Raw genomic sequence first — 8,982 nt, 5'->3', positions numbered from 1 at the left:
TTAGAGTCTCTATTATTTGCAAAGGTGTTTAGAAAATAAAAGAGAACCCACCATGCAAGAGTTTCATCAACAACCAAAAGAAAAAAAAACTAATAGACCTATAACTAGATTAACTCTTTAAATAATCACATTATATTCAAGACACATAAAAGGAGTAGGTATAAAGTGATAAATCTAGGATAAAGACCATGGGTAATTGTTAGAGCTTGATTCTGTACAAGTAGGCTGATTGGGAAGTGTAACTTAGCCTTACCACTTTCATTTAACAATATTGAATACATCTCCTTTAGTTTTTTAAGTATTTAAACTCTCATTCAAAGAGTAACCAATGCTAAGGCATTCCCATGATAGGCTAGAAATATATCTCTAAGAAGATAAAATTTCTTTACACAATGATCTAGCTGAAGTACATGATTTGGTTTAGAGGTTAGAGATACTTTAGAGCTCTTGTAGGACATCATCTTTATTGGGAGGAGAAATTGCATAGCTTGGTTATTGAAGCCCTTCATAGACATGTGCAAGCAACCTGGGTGTAGGGATGGTAGCTAATGGGGAGGCCATCTTGACTATCAATCCAAACGTCTCGGAAATATCAACTTGTGTGAGAGACTCCAGAAGTGCCCAATCAAAACCTTGTACTAGGCTTGCCAACATGATGTGGACGTTCACCAAACCTAGTGTCAATGCAGGACACTTTCTTCTACCCGATCCAAAAGGCAATAATTGGAAGTGATGGCCATTTGGTTTTACTTGACTACAACTCCCTTCCAAAAACCTCTTTGGTTGAAATTGTACAGGGTTCTCCCATACATCAGCATTTCTTCCCACTGCCCACACGTTTATGAATGCACGGGTCTTGGGTGGTATCATGTACTCATATATTTGACACGATTGACTTGATTCATGTAATAACAGTGTTGCAGCTGGATGTAATCGCATAGTCTCTTTGACAACTGCATTCAAGTAAGGTAGGTTATGGATATCTGTCTCTTGGACAAGGCGTGTTTTTCCCACTACACTATCAAGCTCCTCTTGTAATGCCTTTAAGGTGGTCGGGTTAGCAAGGAGCTCTGCAAGTGCCCACTCGACAGTGATCGAGGATGTGTCTATTCCTCCTATGAACATATCCTGCATCAAAATCCATTCATTTAGAGAGTGAGAGTGTCATTTGCATCTTCATGATACTTTAACAGCCTTAGCAATTAGTAAATGTGGGGAATTAATAGATCATCTATTATTTAGAAAGGAAAAAGAAACAATTCTAGGACTAACCCATACATCCTCTAAATTTAAAAAATACTTTCTTTACCATTAGCACCGCCTTGATATTAGTATCATTGATATCCGCGACTGACAGCAGCACGTCTAACAAATCCTCAGGAGAGCCAGTACTGCCCTCCTCCTCCCCTTCCTTTGCTTTTCTGTCGCGCCGACGGTCCACCACCTCTTGCAAGACGCGGCTCATCCGTGTCCCACGCTCTTCATGCGCCTTTCATAGCCTTGAAGGTCCAGACAACCCAAGATAGGGATGAAGTCCCCCAGGTTGAACACGCCAAGAAGGTGCATGATCTCGTTGCTAAGGTCCACGATGTTGAGCGAAGGGTCGGCCTGAGAGGTAGGGGCTAGCTCAGATAAGTGCTTCCCCACCGCCATCTTGGAGATGATGTTATTGGATGCAGCGAGCAGCTTTGGGCGTATGTGCACCACCTGGGCGCTTTCCGCACGCACAGAACGTAAGAGGGCATGAACCTCCTCTACCCGGATGGGCCTGAAAGATTCCACGCGCTTGTTGCTAAAGAGGTCTGTGGCACAGAGCTGGCGCATGAACCTCCAGTATGGGCTCTGCGGGCAAAAGCCGATGTCGGAGCAGTTGAAGCAAACGTGGACGGCCGCAGCAGATCGTGGGCGGGAGGCGAAAGCCTGGTCGTGCGTTTGGAGTATCTGTTTTGCCGTTTCAGGTGTTGAAGCGACGATAGCATCGACGTAGCCCAAGCGTAGCGACATCAAAGGTCCATGCACTTTAGCCAGCTGAAACAAGGACTGGTGAGGCAGCTTACCTAGCAAGTGCAAGTGGCCAATTATGGGTAAAGCTGGAGGCGAGGGTGGCAACCTATGGTGGGCTGTGCTGGCCGCTTTCTTGAACCACACGATGCCGATCATCACACAGGCAAGCACGGTGGGGAGCAAGAGGAAGCACACACGGAGGCCTTCCCCATCTACACTACTCCAAATCCACTCCATTTGATGGACCCTCTACAACTCCCTCTCGCGCCTCCCTCTTTATACGGGAAATACTAATTTTTAATTCATGCTCAGAGGTCTTTCAAAGGCGTGGTTTATAGGAAAGGAACGGGTGGGCAAACGTGCAGAACACGCTACCGCGGACGCCAATTATTCCAGGAAGAAAACATGTACATTCTTTGGAGAGGGAAATAAAGAGAAAAGAGAGGAATAAAGACAATAGTTTCCACGAATTTCCACGTGGCCAGGAAGAAAACATGTACATTGAGAGGGGAAAAAAATGGATAAAGACAAAAATAGGCGTGCTTGGAACTTTTGACCTCAACACATAGTACTAACTTAAAGTCCTTGTTTAAAAAAATAAACCTACTTTTCAATCGATCCAAAATAAAGACAACTCATAAAATGGATAAAGACAAAAATAGGCGTGCTTGGAACTTTTGACCTCAACACATAGTACTAACTTAAAGTCCTTGTTTAAAAAAATAAACCTACTTTTCAATCGATCCAAAATAAAGACAACTCATAAATCTATCTCATTTTTATTTTCAAAATCTTTACTATATGTCCGTTTTATAACTAAAATATATATGAAAATTGTTTTTTAAAATAAAAGCTACTTAAAATCTCAACCAAAATTTTTAAATTCCGGCTTTTCGAGCATTCGCACAATGAATAATCGTGTCTAATCGGACGACAAAACGTTCTTTTCAACGAATTTGAAGAAGAACCGCCAATGTACGTAAGACAAGGAAGAAGAACCGCCAATGTACGACAGCTGCGAAAATATATTTTACCAAACTAGATTCTTTTCTCCGATAGCTGCGAAAATCTCAGGAATAAAGTCGATAAAGACAAAAATAGCCCACGATTCGCGTGCTTGGAACTTTTGACCAGCCCTTGTTTGATGCTCGTAAATCTATCGAGTTTCTATTTTCCAAATCTCTACTATTGGTCGGTAATTAATCTATGAAAATCGTTTTTTTTTTAATAAGAGTTACTTCAAATCTCAGCCAGTTTTTTTTTTCAATTCTGGCGGGTAGGAATATACTTTAGAATGCTGTTTATTTCGAGCACTGGACACGGATGATAAAACGTTCTTTTCAAGTGGATGATAAAACGTTCTTTTCAACCAATTTGAAGAAGAACCACCATCGTATTCCAAACAAATAAGAAACTTAGAAATATTACTAAAGTTTGTTCCTTTAGTTTGAGCATTTGGGAAACCTATTTTTAGGAAGCATGCACATTTTCTCTTCATTTTTCATGAACCATTTTTATTTTTTGAAAGTAACAATTCTTTTTGAAAAAATTACACCACTATCGCTCAAACAAAATTAACCACACAAAATAAAATGTATTAAATTAACCACACAAAATATTACCTATTTAGGTAAATATATACAAAGGTTTGTTATTGTTTTCAGTGACTTTCATATTATGCAAGGTTAGAATTTTTCACTCTTTGCTGTAAATAAAATTCCTTTTTTTCACCCTTCATTGTCAATAAAATTTCTTTCATATTATGAAGTTAGTGGAAGAACCCTTGGTCATGCCCCACCAGTTGTTACATCCGAAATAATTTCAAAATCTGATGAGCCATTTAGGGTGCCATATAATCCACTATAAGCCACAACTGCACCCGCCCAATGCCATAGGGATCCCCATGGTACACCCTCATGCACTTCGCCACAACATCAACTCGCTAGCTGGAAGGCCTAGCCACGTCGATCGTGCGTGTGGCATTCAAGCTTTCATAGTGGATGGATAAATGCTTTTCCACCCTTGCTTTCTCGCTCAAGTTTCAAGTGTACAGTTACAACCTTCAAAAGGAATATTAAAAAACATAAAAAATCAACATAACATAATAAGAAATGTACAAAACAACTAAAAGCATACACCTACACATAATTTGTTGTGCCACACATGCACATTCACTTGCATGTCTACACCTTCCCATTTGCATGCGCACATGCACACAAATCTACACACACTTTTTCTTTTCATGCACGCCACATTGCATACATGCACACTCGCATCCGCATGTGCATTAACTCGCCCCCTTGCGTGTACAAGCATTCACTCATGCAAGCATACACACACGTGCACACACGTGTGTTCACATACACTTTACATCCCATTCACTCATGCACACACTTTTTCCCTCGTGTGTACACGCATTAACTCGTGCATGCATACACACTCTTGCACACACATTGCATACATGCACACTAGCATTCACTCATGCAAGCATACACACACTTGCACACACGTGCGTTCACATACACTTTACATCCCATTCACTCATGCACACTCTTTTTCCCTCGTGTGTACACGCATTAACTCATGCATGCATACACACTCTTGCACACACATGCATGTTTACATGCACCTACACACATTTGCTTATACGTGCACATTTACACCTTCCCATTTCTGCATGCGCACACGCACACGCGTGTGTACACACCTTTGCACGCCATGCACACATGCACACCACATTACATACACACACATCTGCTTGTGCACACACTTTCTTCCTCGTGTGTACACGCATTCACTTTGTGCACACATACACACACTTGCACACACTTGCACACACACACACACACACACACACATTCACAAACACTTTATACCCCATTCACTCATGCATGCATGTATGCACACCACACCAATGCCTTTTGCCACATGTGCACACATACAAATTCACCCCACTGTCCTAGTTGCATGTGCACATACCCGAACACAATTGCCCATTTACTTCCACGCACATTGGTACGTACATACACTCACCTTGCATATGCACGTGCATAGTTACATTCATATTCACACCTGAGTTCTCATGCACATTCGTTCACATATGTGCATGCACAACCTTGCCCAAACATACCCACATGTGAGCACACACCCTCACATGCACACATTTCACTGATGCGCCCACAAATCACACCTTCACACATTCACACATTCACACATGTGCATCTTTACCCCTCCTCGTGAAACATTACACTTATAGCTTATGCTGAGACTCATCCATCTGAGCATTGCATGCGCATGCACATACACGTCTCCGCATAGGTATAAATTTCACCCTCCCTTGAATAAATTAAAACCCCCGCGGTTAAAAATTATCCCTATTGGTTAATATTCATTTTTTTTCTTACTTTCATCATCCCCGCTCATTCTCCCCTTTTTAAATTAAAAATTTACTCCTAGTGATGGTTTATATTCATCTTTTCCCCTTACTTTCATTCCTCCCTCTCCTCCCCCCGCCCTTTCTTTTTTAATTTTCTTCTATCCTTCTTTTAAAATTCCCTGCAAATTGTTTTCTCTGTTGTTTTTATTTTTCTCTTCTTTTTATTTTAATTTATTTTTTAATTCCTCTTTTCTCCTATTTTATTTTTTATTTATCCTTCTTTAAATTATTAAAAAGAATCACCCTATTTAGTTTATTTTGCCCACTATTTAATATTATTATTATTCTTTTCCCTTTCAATACAAGAAAGGGTTGCTTTCTTGTTCCATTTTTTCCTTTATTTTTATAATATTTATTTCCAAAAATTAAAACATGTTTTCTTCATTCTGCTTCTTTATGTTGTTTACTTTGATTTATTTATTTAGTTCTTAATTTAATATATATCTCTATTATATTAAGCATATTTTTTTCCCCTTGCAATGTGTCACTCTATCTAAACATCTCCCCTTCCATGTGGCCAAAAAGGAGAGGAGGGAGTGAGCCAAAGGTGAAAGGGGAGATGTTCACTCTGCCACTTTCTTAAATTTAATTTTTCTCATCTCAAATCATATCAATTTTAGAAAGGAGAGCTATCCCTTCTTACCTAATGATTTCTTGGGGCCTCAATCCTAAAGGTTGAGCTTCAACTTGACATGATGAAAACTTAACATGTAGTTATCTCTCTCATTGTAAATAAAAGACAAAACACATCTATATATCTCTATAAATAGAGAGAGATATATATAAAAGGTGAGCTTCATGATGAAAACTTTAATGTCTAGGTATTTCTCTCTCTCTCTCTCTCTCTCTCTCTCTCTCTCTCTCTCTCTCTCTCTCTCTCTCTCTCTCATTGTAAAGAAAAGACAAATTCATATCTATATCTCTATAACTTTAATGTGTAGGTTTCTCTTTCTTTCTCTCTCTCATTGTAAATACAAAAGACATCTCTATATCTCTATAACTTCAACGTGTAGGTATCAGTCTGTTTCTCTCTCTCATTGTAAAAAAAAAAGATAAAATTCATCTCTATATCTATATATATCTCTATATACATATTATATAAAGAAAGAGTTTCATGAAGCTACCACGCGGCAAGAATTTGGAAGTTTGGGAGACAATTTGGAGGTTCGAGGAGAGGTGTGCTCCTATTAATTTGAGAATTTGAAAAATATCGAGGAGGGAATTTCACTACAATACATGGAGAGCATTGTCGTGTTCAGAGCCGTGCAAATTTAAAAGGATCTATTTATGGGAAAAACATTCACGTGATTACACACTCGATTAGGGGTGTGCGGCTATAACCACACATATAGCAGCGTGTATAGCCATGTGCAGTTATAGCAGTGGACTTTCTGTAAAAATAAAGCAAAGACAGAATGGGGGAGAGATGTGTGTCCACACATCTCTTTCCTCCTTTCTCTTTTTAAATCACATTTTTAAACACTAATTAATCACATTTTTAAGAACACTTTATCACTTAAAACATTAATTAAAACTAACCACACAAAATATTATGTATTAAATTAGCCACATAAAATATTACGCATTTAAGTAAATATGTACAAAGGTTTGCTATTTTTTAAGTGACTTTCATATTATGCAAGGTTTGGTTTTTTCACCCTTCACTGTAAATAAAATTCCTTTCATATTATGAAGTTGATGGAAGAACCCTTGGTCATGCCCCACAAGTAGTTTCATCAAAAATAATTTCAAATTGTAATGAGCAACTTAGGGTTCCATATAATCCACTAAAACCCACAGCTGCGCCGGCCTAGTGCATTAGGGATCCCCATGGTTGTACGATGCACTTGCCACCACAACATCAACCCGCTAGCTCTAGAAAGCCAAAGTTCAAAAATAGGCATAGTAGCCAAGTCAATTTCATGTGTGACATTCAAGCTTTCGTAGTGGATGGGCAAATAATTCTCCACCCTTTCTTGCTCACCGCTGAAGTTTCAAGTGTACAGCTACAAGCTTCACTAGGAATACTAAAAAACACAAAAACACAACAAAATATAACAAGAAAAGCACACATGCATTCACAAACACTTCACACCCCATTCACTCATGCGTGCATGTACACCACACCCACGCCTTCACCCACATGTGCACACACACAAATTCACCCCATTGTCCTAGTTGCATGTGCATGCACCCTATTACAATTCCCATTTACTTCCATGCACATTGGTATGTGCACACACTCACCTTGCACACACACATGCACATTCAGATTCATACCTCAGCTCTCATGCACATGCATTCACGTACGTGCATGTGCAACGTTGCCCAAACATACCCACACACAAGAACATACCCTTATATGCACACATTCACTTATGCGCCCACACATCACAATTTCACACATTCACACATGTACATCTTTACCCCTCCCCATGTGCATCTTTACCCCTCCCCATGCAGAATTGCACTTAATATGTTGTGCTCTGACTCATCCATCTAAGCTGTGCATGTAGATAGATGCACATGCCATGTGCACACACATCTCCGCATAGGAACAAATTCAACCCTCCCTTAAATAAGTTAAAAAAACCCTGATTAAAAATTCTCCTTGTTGGTAAATAGTCATTTTCCCCTCTTACTTTCATCATCCTCCCCGCTTTCCCCTTTTCTACATTAAAATTTTACTCCCAGTGATGGTTAATATTCATCTTAATTTTACTCCCACTGATGGTTAATATTCATATTTTTCCCTTAGTTTCATGCCTCACTCTCCCCCCCCCTCTTTCTTTTTTATTTTTCTTCTATCCTTCTTTAAAAATTCCATGGAGGTTGTTTTCTCTGGTACTTTTAATTTTTCGCCACAACTCGATCCACAGATGAAGTGATGCATGTGCCTGCTGATTCACCCGCATGGAGACACATTGAAGAGAAATGGCCGGCTTTTAGGGAAGATCCTCGTAACATCCGTCTTGGCCTAGCAATGGATGGTGTAAACCCTTCTGGTTTACGGAGCTCTTCATGGAGCACATGGCCTGTTTGCCTTGTGAATTATAATCTTCTGCCATGGTTAGCAATAAAGAAAGGTCATTTGTTGCTCTCATTAATAGTTCCAGGAAAGTACAAGGTGAAGAACATGGATGTATATTTGGCACCACTTATTGATGAGTTACGCACCTTGTGGAACGGAATTGAAGTGAAGGACATGTCAAAGCAGCAGAGTGGCCAAAGACTTGCAACTGTGCAAGGTATTCTCATGTGGACAATGCATGATTGGCCTGGCTATGGAGAATGCTCAGGTTTTTCTATATCGGGTTATAATGCATGTCCTCTATGTGGTCCTCGACTTGATTCAAGATACTCAAAAGCATTACGAAAGAATGTCTACCAAGGACATGTTAGGTATCTTCGAGAAAATCATGAATTGTGCGATGGTAATCTAGGAAGACCTCCTCCAAGTGCACTGAAGGCAAGCGATTGGAAGCTCAAATGGGAGGAATGTGGCAACTTGGCATGTCCTGGGATGAAGAGGCTCTCTCTTA

At 39.7% G+C, this 8,982-nt stretch overlaps 1 pseudogene across 1 annotated transcript; it reads right to left on the bottom strand.

The window, feature by feature from the left end:
• Window positions 1-226: 226 nt before the first annotated feature.
• Window positions 227-2,271, bottom strand: LOC147607995 (3,9-dihydroxypterocarpan 6A-monooxygenase-like; annotated as a pseudogene). Its single transcript, XR_015264623.1, has 2 exons — window positions 1,310-2,271; window positions 227-1,128 (listed from the first exon to the last, which is right to left on the bottom strand). The product of XR_015264623.1 is annotated as a 3,9-dihydroxypterocarpan 6A-monooxygenase-like (transcript).
• Window positions 2,272-8,982: the final 6,711 nt, after the last annotated feature.

The sequence above is a fragment of the Cibotium barometz genome, chromosome 54 (genome assembly GCF_041138505.1).
Source record: "Cibotium barometz isolate CiBa-2024 chromosome 54, ASM4113850v1, whole genome shotgun sequence".
In the NCBI taxonomy this organism is placed as follows: domain Eukaryota; kingdom Viridiplantae; phylum Streptophyta; class Polypodiopsida; order Cyatheales; family Cibotiaceae; genus Cibotium; species Cibotium barometz.
The sequence above is the reverse complement of the archived record's forward strand: the minus strand, read 5'-3'. Positions and strand labels throughout refer to the sequence as shown.